The 15,020-nt window shown below is 39.3% G+C and overlaps 1 pseudogene; it reads left to right on the top strand.

Moving 5' to 3' along the window:
* Positions 1-11,266, top strand: part of LOC113498864 — a 256,390-nt pseudogene extending 245,124 nt beyond the window's left edge.
* Positions 11,267-15,020: the final 3,754 nt, after the last annotated feature.

Genomic DNA, 15,020 nt, shown 5'->3' with positions numbered 1-15,020 from the left:
TTTAGCTTCCACAAAAACATTGTGCCAAGGAGTCGAACTCAATGTAGTTTGTCAAATAACTGGATTGAATAAATTATCACTAAACGTACCAGAAGGGTCAACAAACTCCATTTCGATTTTTTAATACCTACTATCCACAATTTGTTGTAGGTAAGCTTTTCAAATAAAACTTTTTTGTATGAACTGAAACAATAGTAGATAGTGTAGCTAAAAAAATAAGTATCATTTACATTACTATCGCCATAGACCCACGTGTAATGAAATTTCACTCACTAAGACACGCGTAAAGGGAAGGTATGAAGTTTAAAAACCTGCCTATTTATTTTAATACATAGATAAACAATAGAAAAAACATGTTTCCAACATAAATTCTATACATTGTACCAACATACCAAAGTCAAGTATAAGTTACGCAAAAAAACAAATTAGCAAAAACAATTGACTAACAGTAACTAGCAAAAGTAATTAGTATTGAATAAATGCAAATCGATCCGTCTCTAAGTTTACACAAAGTTCTACAACAAACTCGTAAATAACCGAGAACTTATCTGCGAGCAATTAAAAAAGCTATTCAATAATTATTGAATACAAACAAAAACTTATGACGTGCAAGTTCAATTAGTGTGTGTGGTGTGGGAGGCTTCGCGGGGCGACGGCGGCCGCCATCTAGCGGGCGTCAGCGCCGCCCACCGCCGCCTCGCGCGCCGCCAACGGCCTCGCGACCACATGTCGCTTATGAATATGAGGCGTTATGATTATGAAAATATGCCCCGCCCCGAATATGGAATATGGAGGAGGGGGGCCCGTGAAGCGCGTGCGAATGGGCGAAGTTTGATTTATGAGCCGGGCGCGGCCCCGCCTCCCTGTCATAACCGTATACCTGGTGCGCGCGCGCGCTGCCGCCCGCCGCCCGCCGCTCGCCTCGCGCTCAGTCCCGCTTCAGATGGCGAGTGGTGCGCTCGGTCACACGCCGCGTCCGCTCCGCTCAGTGTACTTCGTCCGAGGCGAGTAGCCGGCCCGCGAGTGCGCCCCGAGGAGCCCTGCGCCTGCCATGCGCCGGCCCTGAGCCGAGTCCGCAGCGCCGCACCATGCCGCGCGTCAAGCCCTCCTGCGTCCGCCGCGTCTCCATCGGTACTTAACGTTCCTACGACATCTCACCAGTCACCACATCACACACGACGTCTCCGCCACATCCGACGACCTGTGACCCCACTCTCAGGAGGAATAATTTGTGTTTTTGTCGATACGTTATTGTTGAATCCACGATTTGATATTCGTACCGATAAAATGATTCAGTTAGCGACGATAAAATTCGGCATACATGACAAAGTGAGCACTAAAATTCGTCACCAACGGGGTGAGTAAACAGTGCAGTGAATTATCACAATATTATTGTAGATTGTTAGTTAAAGGAAACACACGGTTCTAGGGAGGTATGTAGAGTCTCTTACTTTAAATTGCTTCACATAACTTTAAAAGCTTGTAATTAAATTGAAGTGTTCAAGTTGCTCATAAAAAAAATGTGTTTAATTTTTTTAAAGCCAGATAACATTATTTTTAGCGTAGCGAACTCAAACTGAAGTTCAGAAAAAGCTACAGATTGTTGTGCATAAAATCACATAAAATAAAATTTTCTCTCAAATATTGAGAAACTTTTAATTGCCGGAAAATGTTGAAACCGACCGGAACAGTGAAAAAAAAGAGTCGTTAACTTTTCCAGGAAGAGAGAGATGTAAAAATAAATAGTTGTGAAGTATCAGCACATCCAACATTGTTGCGGGTTGGCTGTCACACTGCCGCGCGCTAAATATTTTAAATGGTCCAATTAAAAAACGGTTACGAGCAACCAATAGGTCGAATTTCAAAATGTTTATTACCCCCGGTATAAATAGAAAGTGTATTGTGGCTTAGCATTTATTTGTAGGCCTGTTGCCTTTAAACTATTAGCTACCGTCCAACTTTATGGCTACAACTATTAATAATACGGACAGATATCATTCAAACTCATTTATATTATAATATACGATGTCATTTTTACTGTGTGCCCGTAAATAATGAAAGAAAATAATATTTATAGGCGACTGTTATTTGACTAAAATTATTTTTAATAAATTTGTGATATTTATTGACAATAATATAAATGGTTACAAAGTGAATCTGTAATCTGATAAATTGAATAGATTAAAAGTCGCCAATATCCGTAGTTGATCGGTGTTTTATAATATTTGATAAATTTTCTGTTACATGTAAGACACATGTGTATAAATTTTTGCGACGGCTCGGGAGGCACCTGTTTCCAAAACTTAGCATTTTTGACAATTTATTTCTCAAATCCTAACCTTCTTTTAGAAAATATCGTTTTTAAATTTAGATATGTTTGAATAATTTTTGAATATCATCAATTAAAACACCATTTACACTTTGACACAGATGGGTACATTTATTTAAAGATTCATGGTTATTATTTTTTATATTAATATAATAACAGTTATCATAAGATAATAAAAATATCTTCCATTAGCAATGAATATACAGAAATCGCATTAATATTGACAAAATGATTTTAATTTTAATCTAAATGTTGTGCTCTTAATATCTGAGATTTTATTTCTAAAACATATTGTTTTTGAGATTTCTCTTTAAGTGAAAAACATAAAATATGAATTTAAATTATTTCAAGCTACAAACATGCTTAGAATCCATGTAGGACGTAACATAGCTAATAAATATAATTATGTTAGTGTATAACAACGTAATCCAATTTTATTCGGATTCCCTACCAAATTGATCTAGATTTCAAACATGGCCGATTTTAAAACACAAATATTCGCAAACATAAAAGTCTAAATTAGTTAAATGAAGATGTATTTAAAATAATTTGCATGTCCGTCTAATGTAACGTTTATAGCACATTTAGTAGCGCCCCGCGGCGCCGTCCGTCGTTTTTATGATATCACAGGTCATTACTCATGGAGCGTGACATTATTAATAATATTATAACCTTGTCCGCTATTTGTGTTTGGCTTTGTATTGACACAGGGTCGGATTAACTGTTTTTTTTCTACATATTTGGTAGATACCGAGAAACACTCAATTTACTCTACACACTGTTGTATTAATTGTGACTAATGTAGTATTCTTTCCGCTTCTGCTAAGTTTTATTCAAAAGTGAGCCTTTTTTTCTTTTTCCCTTTCCTCTCTTCATTATTTTTCTTACTTCCGAAAGAATTTTCTTCCTGCTTATGGAAATTAGATATTAATTTGAAATAGAAATCTCATTTAATTTGTACAAAGTTTATATTTCGATTTGTGCTTGTATAATTGTAAGGAATATTCATTTTATGCGGTTTATTAATAATTTAATTAAGAATGCAGATGGTCTTGTTGATTATTCGTCTATTAGAGATAAGGAATAGCTAAGTAGGTTTAGATCCATTGATATTGGAATAACTTAGGATTCCTAATCGATTTAGTGTAATGAAAACCACAACACATTTATAAAATTCAAATAGTTGTACTATAAACATAGATTGGTTATTGATAATAAAATATTGATATAGATTCATCGCAGGCACGTTTACGAATTTGTTAAGAATCGATTTAACGCCTCGATATTATTTAATCGACCATTACTGATTAAAAAGAAATGTCTTTATTGATCAGACTGACACGTTGTCAAATTTTATGATAGAGCCGCTAGGTTGGGCGGCCGCTATGCCTCCACAGCCGACTATCTCATTGCCCCATTTTACGATTGCTCTATAAAATATTTACAACTCACATTCTAACAGCGAACGATTCAAATAACTTATTCATATTCTTATGAAATACTTATATTCCGTATTTGTTTGTTCGGCTAATAAATTTAAAACAAAACTCGAATATCTAATCCGGTTCTATTTCGAACTAAAATGAAAGATCACTATGCATATCGCCGTTCATTTACCTTGAATGATGAATAATAATTACTGTTGATGTATAAATTATAGACTTTCTGTCACTAGATTAATTAGCATCGGCCAACTATAAATCGAAATATTTTAATGACGATTGTAATAACATTAACGACACCTACTCGTTACAAGCGAGTCCAACTGTCGGATGGGATTGTTTGGCCAATGATCTCAGAGTAATTGTAAACATGTTTCTTAAACTGCACAAACAAGAAAAGATTTCTGTTGATAAGTTTTCTTTGTGTGAAAGTTGGACAATGTCGGGAATATCCGCAACGGACACTAAAACCTTTTTGAAAGTGCGTAACGCGGCGGCGGGCGGCGGGCGGCGCGCGCCTGTTACCCGCTCCTAGCGACCTGGTGCCGACTGCTCCTCCAACAGACACCACCACTAATCCTTCTCCTTATTACAAGTGAAACGCGCCGCTTCTCGCAACAAATGAGTTATTTAATCCTCGCCGCAACATTATCCCGGATTATATCATGTTTTGTGTCGGTGCTCACTTATCCGTTCGTCTTTCAAAACACCACAAACTTCCACCAAAAAAATATGTATTATGAGACGATATTGAAAACTCAACACCGACCGGCACGGTCAGGTAATATCTATAAAAACACATCATATTTGAAATATTGAAACGGTGAAAGTTTTGATAATCAAACTTACAAACTAAATGTATTGAGAAACCCGCATTTAACAATATTGGTACTAGTAGGGCCAGTAAGTGGAGTCGATGTTTCGGAATATCGATAAATTAATATGCAGGGAAGCACTTATGTACACATACTTTATATTTTTTATGTGTATATTTTGTAAATGTACGCAGCCGTGGGCCTAATTAAGAAAGTCTTGGACTGGATTGTTTTATCGATATTTATGAACTTTATAGAGATAAGTTATCGATGAGTTGTGATATGTTAAGGGGCGTATTGTCAATAAGCAGCTAATTTTTATTACGCATATGTAAAACGTGTTGCGCGATAAGCTCGCTATTAACGCCGAAAATATTTTCGTTCGTTCGCCGGATACCCTTGACCTGCAATTTACCTCAGTTATATAGGAATCCGTTTTGTTTGACTTTACCGTTTTGTCTCAAGGGTCAATTGGAGCCGAATTCTTTACAATACTTGTATTGAAGTTATTTTTATTACGGCTCCTTTTTCAATGAGAAACAATTCGTATTTTCTAACTTGATATCCGTTATGATTGTTACACTGAGGTTTTACCAGGTAAATGTAGCGACGGATATGTTTATAATCTAATAGAATGACTTTTAATAGACGATTTTGTAAAGCTTGGAATCAATCTACTTGTAAAGTTCCGCCTTTTTGCATTCCTAGTGGAAACTCAACATTCAACGGGAATTAAACTTAGGTAGATTAGGAGATAGGTAACTTACACTAACATCTCAGATCACTTTCATATCCCACCTCATATGAAAATTCAAATTTTCACTTGTTTCATCACTCAAGGAAACTAAAGCAATTCTAATATTGTCTGGCTAGTTGACAGAAATCAGTCATTGTTTTATGAAGTAATATTTTTTTATCTAAATCAATTTGCGGCATATTTATACTTAGGTATTGAGTTTTGTTACGATTATTTCTATAGATAAAAGAAAAACAAAAAACCAAGCGATCGTTTTAAAAATATTCATAATAATATCAATCTACATAATTATGCTAACGGCTACCTTCATAAGGTCATAATAAATACAATATTTGAAGATAAGACGTGGATATTTTAAAAGAAAAATATCTGTCGATTAAATATAATGTTATACACCTTATTTCTGCTTAAAACACCAAAATTAAAGTCGTTCTGGGTCAAAATAACGCCGACCCTGGCGACCCTAAAACAGTCAGTAATTTTTAAATAACAACTGACAATGCATTTCTATTGTATTCAGTGATATAAACATTTGAATTTAAGTATAAATAGTAATACAAAACTAGAATATATTAATAGAACAAAATTAAAAATAAACACTTTTTGTTTTACAAAATTTGTGATGAAAGTAGAGCATCACATATTTTTATGTCAAAAAGGTCTCTTCTTATTTTTTTGTTAGATTTACTAATTCAAAGATAAGTTCTATTTCAGTTTTAAGTATACTGAATAAAATGTAGAATACATTCTACAAAAATATTTTTTTTTTTTGAAATTCCAGTTTATAATTTCTTGGAGTATATTTCTAAAATTAAAATCTTACAAAAAAAGTTACATCTACGTTTATCACAATGTATCTTCAAAGCAAACATTTTCAATATAATATGGATAGACACATTTGTCTATTAAGTATCGATGCACGTCTCAAATAAAACATTAAAGTATACTTATTAACATTTCGTATAATAATAGAACAATAGTACAAGGATTTCTATAGCTAAAGCAAATATTCGATGGCGATATTTTTAGCTTTATACCCTTCTCATGTCTATTGTCCCAAACTTTGTACTAAAATCGGCATTGGGGGCAGGAAGCGAACAAGCTGCTAGTAGCGACATCTATTATCGAGTAGCAGGCGTGTAGCGTATTACGGTATTCAGGTTGATTTATTATAAATGATGACGGAATTTGTAGAGCGTTATTATTTAAAAAAAGATTAATTCTTATTACACAGTTGCTTATATAAATGAACTATCTAACAGGCTACGTTTTGGCTTGTAGCTGAAATTATAGATATTCGTTTCTAAATTTCGTGGTAGATAATATGACTCATTTGATTTAAACTACCTAACTTAATAATCGAGGCTCTGATATAGACTTCAATTCTTGTTAAATGAGGTTGATAACTTACAATTTTGACAGGCCTTAGGATCGGATCTGACACCTATCGGATATCACAAAATATATAATATTTGCTATATTACTTCAGATCTAAAGAAAAAGAGTTATCAAACACAAACTAAGACAAGTACCAACGTGAATACATTTCGGATAGACACGAATACGCACGTAGAGAACGGATACCTCGTTTATTCGGCGTCACAAGTTGACTATCCCTATTTTAACACGCTCGTGGGAATATCAAAAAGTCCCGTCTGCGATGCCTGTCACGGAAAGGGACGCACATCAAACAAAAGTGTTTGAGATTTATCGTTGATATCAAACGTCGTACATAAATATAAACTATATGTACCGCAAGTATAAAGTCTATTCAATTATTTAACCACAAAATTTACAGAATTTTTTTGCGTCACGCTTGCTGTGAAGGATAGTGAAATTATTTGAATTCTATTTAGTACTTCTTAAAGTTGTTGCTGGTTCCAAGGCAGTCAATTGTTTTTGGAACATGCTGACCTAAACGCTGTATTATAAGTGGTTTATTTCAGATCCTGGATTATAGGACTAGATACTAATGGGCTAATGTTGCGGACTTATCTTGTTATAAAAATCTGTCACTAATCAATTTTAAAATGTCCCTACATATTTACATTTACACTCACAATAATGATTGCAGTCTATTTAGGTTAGTTCGAATGAATATATTAAAGAGTTTCTGGCTAAACTATGAAAATATATTCGGTTACTAGCGAATCGGAGCTTAGGCCACAATCAGTCGTTGGAAACAACAAATCAATTTGCGTTTTATATCTAACTATGCAAGTAACATAGGCCTAAACAAAGGAATACGAGCAAGTTAGTAATAGTCTTTTAATACAAGCTGTATTTTTACTCACACATCTAAACGTTTGCACGAAATGCGATTCCTATAACTATCATCATGTGACTTTAAGGTAACTGAAGGTAATTACTGAAAGAGTGGGGTTACGTTAACACATCAATTAAATTTACTCTCATTATTCACAATTCATATCAGTCTTAATTGAATCCATCATATCCTTTAACTTCCAATTGAGCTTTGTACTACATTCAGCTGTTATCAAAACTTCATATTTCTTACTAATTACGAAAAACACTGTTTAGTATTTATTTTGCCACATTCCCTTACATTCAGAACTCATGGTCACTCATTTGTTATGCTTTTACAATGAGATGTTAAATTAACAAATGAATCCTTTGTTCTAGGTGAAAGTTCGGGCTCGTGTTCCGAAGAAGATATTAACAATGCGTGTGATGAAACGAGAGACCGGCCTGAAGCGCACATGTGTCCGCGCTGTCAGGAACAGTTCGAAAACCTTCATGAGTTTCTGTACCACAAGCGACTTTGCGATGAGAAAGCATTGCAAATGGGCGAGGAACGAATGCATTCTGATCCCGAGGAAATGGTCGTTTCTGGCGACGAAGAAATGGATGGACCTAACAAACGTTTAGAACAAGTCCGACGGCATCGACAAGATGCGGAGAATAATAACAGCCTCGAAGATGGCGAGGCAGAAGTGCCTGAAGCCGACGTGCCGCCGGTCGGGTTGCCCTTCCCGGTGGCCGGACATGTCACGCTCGAAGCTTTACAAAATACTAAAGTAGCCGTAGCGCAATTCGCCGCGACAACAATGGCAAACAACGCAGATAATGAAGCGGCGCTACATGAACTGGCCGTGCTTCAAAGCACGTTATTTACGCTCCAACACCAACAAGTGTTTCAGCTGCAATTAATACGCCAATTACAAAACCAGCTATCATTAACGCGGCGAAAAGATGACCAGCTCCCGAGCCCGCCACCGAGTGAACCAGAGCCGGCGCAAGCGGCTCCCGCTCCGTCGCCGTCACCGCCGCGTCCGCCACGGGAGCCCACTCCTGTCGCTCCCACTCCCCCTACTAGTCAAAGCTTGCCGTCAACCCACTCGCATCTTACACCTAAGACGGAACCAATTACCGTTCCCAAACTCCCGACCTCATCTCCTCCGATGATGTCCCATCCACCTTACAGCTCCATTTCCTCGTCGTTAGCGTCTTCAATTATCACAAACAACGACCCACCACCGTCTCTCAACGAACCTAATACGCTTGAAATGCTACAAAAGAGAGCACAAGAAGTGTTAGACAATGCATCCCAAGGTCTGCTAGCTAATAATCTTGCCGATGAACTTGCTTTCCGTAAATCGGGAAAAATGTCACCCTACGATGGAAAATCAGGAGGAAGAAATGAACCCTTTTTCAAACACCGTTGCCGTTACTGCGGAAAAGTATTTGGAAGCGACTCTGCGCTGCAAATCCACATTCGATCACACACAGGTGAAAGACCATTTAAATGTAATGTATGTGGATCACGATTTACAACCAAAGGGAATTTAAAAGTACATTTCCAAAGACACACAGCAAAGTTTCCTCATGTCAAGATGAATCCTAATCCAGTGCCAGAACATTTGGATAAATACCATCCCCCACTGCTAGCGCAATTGTCGCCGGGACCAATTCCTGGAATGCCACCACACCCACTTCAGTTCCCTCCGGGTGCGCCAGCTCCTTTCCCGCCAAGCTTGCCGTTATACAGACCCCCGCACCACGACTTACTGCCGCCACGTCCGCTCGGAGACAAGCCTCTACCACCTCACCCACTATTTACAATGCGAGAGGAACAAGATGCTCCGGCTGATCTCAGTAAACCATCCGCGCCGAGCCCTTCTCGATCAGCACCCGAGGTTAAGTCTGAACCACAAGACGAAGACTGTCACCGAGAATCCAGTTTTGAAGATACAGACCGCGTGTCTCCTAAGCGAGAACTTGATGAAAACGACGCGACTCAAGATCCAGAACAAGACCGATACCCGTCTACATCGCCCTACGACGACTGCAGCATGGACTCGAAATATAGCAATGAAGAACAAATCGGCAGAGAGAGTCCTCATGTGAAGCCCGATCCAGATCAACCGGAAAATCTCTCAAGTAAGAATTCACCGATATCCGGGCCAATTTCAATAGCAACGGGACTGCGTACTTTTCCTTCGTATCCTCTTTTCCCTCAGTCACCACCCAGTAGTATATCCTCAGGTAGTTTAACTCCTTTTCCTAACACTATGCAAAACGTCGTTGATGTAGATCTGGCACGTGATCCCGTATTTTATAATTCACTCTTGCCTCGCCCAGGCAGTAATGATAACTCTTGGGAGAGTTTAATAGAAATAACGAAAACTTCTGAAACATCAAAGCTCCAACAGTTAGTCGATAATATAGACAATAAAGTCTCTGATCCTAACGAATGTATTGTATGCCACCGCGTTCTCTCTTGCAAGAGTGCCTTACAAATGCACTACCGTACGCACACGGGCGAAAGGCCTTTTCGATGTAAATTGTGTGGCCGTTCTTTTACGACTAAAGGTAATTTGAAAACGCATATGGCGTTCATCGCATTAAGCCGCCAGTTCAAATGTTACATCAATGTCCAGTTTGCCATAAGAAATTTTCGGATCCTACCATATACACCAACATATAAGACTTCACACAGGCGAGCGCGCCCACGTCCCTTACGATCAAATCAGAGGTATTGATATTGAGGGTTTTCCATCTCTAAGTAAACGGTCAGACGTCCAGCGACTATCAAGCTCAGCGTCCCTTCCCGCGCCCGATGTTCCCTACTCCGACCACTCCCGGCGACCGACGGGCGGACTCCCGCGGGACGACGATGAGAGCGGCCGGGACGAGCGCGAAGCCCGCTATTCGGGAGTTCGACGACGACTTAGACATGAAGGATCGTCGAACTTCGCCGCTCTCCGTCTGCGCCTCGGCGTCCGAAAGCGAAATAAAAACCATCACCACAACGGCTTCCCTCCCATCGGCGACAGGTTCGGAGAGCGGGCGCCAGCGCGCGGGCCTCACCACCTTCGCCCACCATGTCGACGCTGTCGACGCCGCCGCGGCTGCCGCCTGCACTCGGCCGCTTGCCATCGCCGCCCACGCCTATCGCCGCACTTGGGGCGCTCGGAGGATCGCCCTTCAAGCCCGCTCGGACTTGCGTTTCCTCCCGCAGGTATGCGATAGCGGGATCTTATATTTTCGTCCGCCCCGGTCGCCCGCATTTCCATTCCTTGTTATAATCCTCGCCCACCAAATAAGTTTATCACCGGGCGCTCGAATACACGTCCCAGTATCAACCAACAATAAATATGGGAAGAACTACCTATCAGTCATATCAGTGTAATCGTGGCGTACCGAGTGTTGTACAATAAGTGCCAACTAAACCGCAATGAACGATGGGTTTATTTGTGTGCAGTGCGCGGCAACACGACCTGTAACCTCTGCTACAAGACGTTCGCCTGCAACTCCGCCCTGGGAGATACATTACCGGAGCCACACCAAGGAGCGACCCTTTAAGTGCACGTCTGCGATCGCGGATTCTCCACAAAGGTTTGTCTCTTAAACCTCTTATTTAATCATACCCTTTGATTTACCCTGTTTATATTTGTGTACCTACTACCTCCCCTCTGTTTGAAGTGTTAAGATTGATAAAGCTTAGGTACCAACAGTAAATTTGAACATACTTAGCGAGTGATGTATCCGTGTTCAACACAATAGCGTGATATGACTATCGTGTAATAGTCACGTACCTACAAGCTCATAGCTCAGATTGAGTGACTTTGGCTTTTAGCCCAGTTCATACTTATTGTTACACAAATAGCGAGACGAACGAGTTTACGACATTTTCACTAATTTTCACTACATCTAAAAAGAATTCCATTGATAATAAAATCGTTTTGAAGACAAATACTAGCTTTACTCTGGCAGCGCTACCTAGTTACAAGTAGGTTAACAGTTACTATAATTTTCTTCTTGATTTTGCGATAAAAACTAAAAAAATATGCTTTAAATGACTCTACACTAATTGCACATTCAAATATAAAACGATATCATAAAAGAAACATAAGAAATCCAAAAGCGATAAACATTTCAATTACGTTATGGTACGTTATAAATAATACCTACAATTCCTTTGAACTCGGTCCTGTTAATAACCTTATAAATCTGCATGTCTTTCGTTTGCCGCATTCATGCCGAGGATGTACTCGTAGCTACGCGGTTGCTTCTATTTGCATACAAGTAGTTATATGAGTTAGACGTGAAGTATTACTGCGACAGGGCGTATATAGTCCGCGTTTTGATAAATAACGCGATGCAGTAACCGGGGCATCGAATTCCAAGTTTAAGCCGAGACATCGACAAGCGAGCGCCGCCGCCGTGCGCGACTAACTTCATGCGCCGGTTTCATTTCATCCCAGTTTCAGTGCATTAATTTTGCAGGCATAATTACAAGTCGCTAGTCGACGCCTCTAGTTCGCATTAGTTTTAGCTGTTGTCTTCCTCCGTCGCGTCGCATCCGAGCTGTTGCCGGCTCGCCGAGTAATTGACGACTAACTGCGCAAACTTGTAGGCTCGTTTGTTCCGATTTAATCAAAACTATGTACTGCCTTATTGCTTGCACTCAGTTTTTTGCGTGATATAATTTGAAACAGTGCCTTGTATTAAAACATTTCGGAGCTATCTTTAAGGTTAGGCGCTTCGTATCTGCACGAAATACAAGCACTTATTAATCGTGGTACCGGCCACATTTAACATCGTTTCCATCTACAGATAATTAACTTTGTTTATTATCCAACTTCGTTTGCTTTATAGATAATCGCAAATTGAACTGTACGTCATGTCATTAATTTATTACTTAGCGATAAAACGTATTTTGCATATCATACGGGCACAAGCTACATTAATCGATATGAACGTAAGTGCCTGTACCAGGCCACGGGTTTCCTGGAACACCCTCCTTTTTCCTGTTTTTGTCTTTTCTTTTCTTAGTTTAACATCTCAATTAGTAAGATGAGCTTAAGAGGAGCTCATATAACCGACATTGTTGAAAGAAAGCCACCAGACCGCAAGACGTTGGCTGACCGCAATGTCTTCTGAATAGGCTTCCGTTAAAACGCACATTAATGACGATATACATTACTCTGGTACTTAATAAAAAATCATACAAAGCTAGGACTTGACTAAGTAATAATAATAATAATAATAATAATCTTTATTTCAGAACAATGTCCATACATAATTACAAAATAATAAGATTTATAGTAAAATTTGTGCGCGTATAAATGCTTTCAGGATGTCTGAGTCCTGCTTTTCCGCAATAACCTGCAGGATGCTGTTGGTGCTGCTCCTGACCCTGCTCAGTAGTGATACGAGCCGCTTGCGTATTACCGCGTGGAAGCCGTCTACCCTGGCTTCCGCAAACATACCGGAGGCACTGCAAAAACGGGGCAACCCCAACAACATCCTAAACCCGTTGTTATATTGGACACGTAAGGCATTGAGCGTCCTCTGCGTATATCTGAACCACAGGCTGCACGTGTAGAAAGTCTGACAGTAGGCTTTAAATAGAGTGACTTTAACTTGTTTACTACAACGCACAAACCTGCGGGCCAGCATATTACTTCTAACCGCCAATGCCCTACGTTCCCGTTCTATGTCAACCTGGTCCTCAAGGTCCTCTGTAACGTAATGTCCAAGATATTTAAACTTTTCTACCCGCTTTAGTTCAATGCCATTTAGCTTTATTGCGGGCACATTCAATGTACATTTACCGGGGGCCTTGAAAACCATGTACTCGCTCTTCTTAGCATTGTACATCAATCCATGCTGAATGCTATATGTTTCACATATTGCAAGCAACTGCCTCATTGCACTTACAGTTGGGGTCAGCAGCACCATGTCGTCTGCGTAACTAAAGTTGTTCATACAAATGTTGTCAATCCAGCATCCCACTCGTGTGCTGCTGAGCCCAACTATAAGCTCATTCACGTACAAGTTGAAGAGCCTAGGAGAACTCAAACCACCTTGTCTCACCCCGCACTCCAACCTGTACGTGTCCGAGAAGGCATTTGCCCACCTTACATAATTATTCTGGTTTTGGTACCAGAAATGAAAAATCCGTTGTACCTGTGTAGGCACGCGGGTTTTCTTGAGTTTCTCCCATAACAAGTCATACGACACAAGGTCAAATGCCTTGGAGAGGTCAAGAAAGCATGCATACACAGGTGTACTTCTTTCCGTGTAGTATTGGACAGTGTGCTTCAGACTCAGAATTGCGCTTTCAGTGGAAAGTCCCGCGCGAAAACCAAACTGAGCATCATGAATATTAATATTTTTATCAAGTTCTGAGTCGAGCACACTGTCCAACACCTTGGCCACAATTGTAGCCAAGGAAATCGGTCGGTAATTGTTCTTATCAGACAAATCTCCAGTTTTATTTTTAACTATTGGTACTACGATGGTTTTCATAAGGTCTATAGGCAAGTACGAGTGATTCAGACATAAGGTAAAGAACATTGCCAGCACACGCGGTAAATGAACACCAGCGTATTTTAGATGCTCGATACTGAGTCCATCATGACCCGGTGACTTGCCCCTAGACATGCTACTCACAATTTGTCGAACTTGTTTAGCAGACACCCTATACAATTCACCGGTCATGGTGGACCCAGGATCTGCAGACGAAGAACCCAGTGGAGACTTAGTGGTAAAATGTTCTCTAAACAGTTCAGCTATATCTCTGCTATCACTCGCACTTCCCACGCTCACTGGAAGGCCAGTCTTATGATTTAAACTGTTGGTTGCTTTCCAAAAATCACTAAAGTTTTTAGAAGCACGACATTCCGAAATAATTTCCATTTTTATCTGTTCTTTGTTATTGTGACACCACTTTAATCTATTTTTAAATAATTTGCGACTTTCACACATTTCTTCATATATAGTACCGGATTGTGGCCTATCCTGAGAACCCAGTATAAAATTTACTCCTAGCTTCCCTGTGAGCTTCACATACATGCTTATTCCATCCTATTACATGTTTTTTCTTACGCGAGTGAGATTTAGTTTCACAAGTGTTAATGGCTGAGTCTGTTAATGCTATTATTATATCCTTATATAGTTTATCTAGACAATTTCTATGTTCCTTACAATTACAAATATCATAACTACATTCTCTTAATTCAACAGGAAAATCTATTAATTTCAGTTTACTATTGCACAATTTGGTATAGCTTTTTATTTGTTCTTTAGTTCTATAGCCCCAAACAGCTTTATTTTTTATATTTTTATTATAATTACTATTTTTACATATAATTGCACTTAATTCACACTCAATGACTAGGGGCAAATGATCAGACCAAAACGTGTCA

The sequence above is a fragment of the Trichoplusia ni genome, chromosome 11, assembly GCF_003590095.1.
Source record: "Trichoplusia ni isolate ovarian cell line Hi5 chromosome 11, tn1, whole genome shotgun sequence".
Lineage (NCBI taxonomy): Eukaryota > Metazoa > Arthropoda > Insecta > Lepidoptera > Noctuidae > Trichoplusia > Trichoplusia ni.
Note: the sequence above shows the minus strand (reverse complement) of the source record. Positions and strands in the feature narration are given on the sequence as shown.